A 2,968-nucleotide genomic window follows, 5' to 3' on the forward strand; every position below is an offset into this window, starting at 1 on the left:
TAGGGCATCCTAATCATAAAAGCCAATCGGACCCATGCCTTCTGAAATCAGCCATTGGCCACTCAGGATCACAGTTTGGTCTTGCTATTAAATAAATCTTGTGGTTTTATAAGAGACAAGACTCTTTTCACTGTGATGAGGTGAAACATTTCACTTTTTCATCTGAACTGTGGCCTCTGCATCCTGTGACTTAAAGTGACACAGTAGAAGGCAATACGGCCAATATGCAACATTGTACAATATCAAAATGATTTCATGTTAAAAATGACAGACTCCACAACAAGTTCAACTGTTTCACTAACTCAACTTTATTATGTACAAAATACAGAAACAAAAGTAACTCATTTATTCCTTCAGCAGAGACTACTGGTGTAGAGGAAAAACTCCCTTTTACAGAAGAAAATCTCTGAGAAACCCAGGCTCAGGAGATGGGCTCCGATGCTGTGTTGTCACATTTGAATCAATTACACTCCCCGCAGGCCTGAACCCACGTGACCGATCAAAGTCACGATAGGCTGCCCTTGTAAGGGCAATCAAGTTTGAATGTGTGTCTGTATGTGCCTGTATCACTGATGTGACCTCTGCAGCGGTTAAGATCCCACACACCTCGCCTCCGTGTCTCGGTACGTCTGGAAATGTGCAACTGTGCTTTCAACTGCTGCTGTTTCAGGTCGGCTGCGCGGTTTGAGCTCGGCTTCGGCCGCGGGTCGCTCGCGGGGGCGGCGGGCCGGGGGAGGCGTTTCGTTCGGGGGGGGCCGTTCGCCGGGGGAGGCGGTTCGTTCGTGGACGCGGCTCGCCGGGGGACGCGGTTCGCTCAAGGGGGCGGCGCGCCGGGGGGGGCGGTCCGCTCGAGGCGAGGGCCGATCATCGCCGCTTGCGGCTATATTCTTTATTTACTATTTTGTAAACCACTACGGGTGTAATACTGGTCGTCATATGGACATGTAGTTTCTCAGTTGATTGCTGCTTATCAGCAATTTCACTGTTTTCTTACCAGTTGATCTTTGTACCAGATTAGTTTTTTTTTTTTTAAAAAAAAAAAAAAAAAAAAAAAAATCGGGAGTTGTCAACCTGTTCCATCCTCCATCGGGCCGGGATCCGGAGCATCCGCGATCACCGTAGCCCTCCCATTCCTAAATGGGGCCGGAATACGCGCACGCCCTATCACCACAGCCCGACGGCGGCGGCGGCAAGCCGACAACTCACCTCAGAGTTGCTCAGAGGTACTCAGTGCCCGAGTACCTCTGAGCAACTGATATGAAACTGGGACCACGGCTCCTACTTGTAAATTCCACAGGATGTCCAAATGACGTCACAGTGACGTCACATCACGGGTGAAGGCTATGAACAAAGAATTCTGAAGTAAATTCAAAAAATATTAACTCTAAATGCTCTTGGGTCATGCAACATCATCTGTTGACCAGTCTGTGTTGGCTTCTTGGATGCCAACAAAATCTGTTTTTACCGGTTTTGCTTTCATGATGGAAGAAATCATTGTAGCTTAAAATGATATATACTTCCCTAACTACCACACAGTTTCCAAAGCATGCTATACTTTTAAAGTACTTTTACCTTTTCAACTTTAACTTTGCATTTGTCAAAATGACACTTTTGCCATGAGAGCTAGGGCTGTTTTAATTTTTTCAACTGTTTCATTTATTTAGAAACTCACATAAAAGCAGTGCTGTTGTGAATCAGACTTTTTTTTTCAGGAATGATAGTGAAAGTGAACGTGACCTTTGATGACCAGGGAGAAGTTTCCATCCTTAAAGGCTGTTGAGGTGATCCCCACTCGGCCCAAGTTGTAGGAGTTGTAGATCCTCTGGTCTCCAGCAGAGAACATGTCCACCACCCTCTCCATGGCATAGTCTGGCTGGGGCCGATACAGGTCCCAGTGCACCACCCTCTGTCTATCCCTCACCCTGTCCCTGGTCCACACCATGCGACCGCTCACACACTGCAGGACCACGCTCAACCCAGCGGGTGAGCTTATATTGTAGGCTGCCACCACTACGCTGCTGCTGCTGCTGTCAGACTGACCCAATACTGAGGATCAGAGAGAGGGTGGAGAGTTCACTCAGCATTTAATAAGTCCTCAAAGGGAGATGCATAAAAAAGAAATCCCTAATGCACACACAAAAAGAGGAGCATACCTGTGGAGAAGAGGCAGGCCACAGGGACTGAAGCAGGAACAGCAGAAAAAAATGAACAAGTTAATGACTTAAACAGACGCAGTCAGAGAGCCACTGCTTTGTGTTTTGTTGAAATGTATGTCCCCTGTTGGAAGGATCTCTACATTCAGGTTAAACTATTACTAAAGACTTTTCTTACATTGTTTTGATGCTTTGGATGATGAAAAAACACTGTTTTATGTTTAGACTGGTTTTAGTATCAGCCTTCAGATATGCAAACCAATGACATCTGCCTCCATCAGCAAATTAACTGATCCCAGCTGACTTAGGGAGAGGCAGGGTAAACTTTCATATTTTAAAAGATATCATTTTTAAAGATTAACACAGTGAAAAGGGCTAAATGCTCAGTATCCCAGGAAAATACTTCAATATCTAATTTAATTTACCAAGTATTGGTTCAGAACAATAGGTGTTGTTTACAGGAGGAACACACTGAAAATATGATTAAGCTACATATCCTGTGCCTATTCTACAGTAACTACAAGCACCTGTAACAAAACACAATGACTGCATACCAATCTGCAGCCTACTTACTGTGGATCAAGAGGAGCGTCTGAAAAATCATGTCCTCTCTTTTACTCTTCATGTTTACAATTTCAAAACGGCGGAGACTTGTCAAGACTGTAGGCTGCACCTGGCAAACTGCTGTGAGAGAAAGAAAGAACTCAGTGTTTGTCCATCCACAGGAAACAGCAGCAGGACTTGTTTTGTTCAGATTTCAGGACTTCAATGCAGAACCAAAACAGGACCAAACTCAGAAGATCCCACCCGCTAAA

General features: G+C 45.1%; 1 long non-coding RNA gene across 1 annotated transcript; it reads right to left on the reverse strand.

Annotated features, from left to right (window-relative positions):
- Positions 1–1,980: 1,980 nt before the first annotated feature.
- On the reverse strand, positions 1,981–2,968 carry LOC113142231 (uncharacterized). Its single transcript, XR_004463030.1, has 3 exons — positions 2,727–2,968; positions 2,154–2,180; positions 1,981–2,046 (listed from the first exon to the last, which is right to left on the reverse strand). It is a non-coding gene; the product is annotated as an uncharacterized LOC113142231 (long non-coding RNA).

The sequence above is a fragment of the Mastacembelus armatus genome, chromosome 23, assembly GCF_900324485.2.
Source record: "Mastacembelus armatus chromosome 23, fMasArm1.2, whole genome shotgun sequence".
Classification (NCBI taxonomy): Eukaryota; Metazoa; Chordata; class Actinopteri; order Synbranchiformes; family Mastacembelidae; genus Mastacembelus; species Mastacembelus armatus.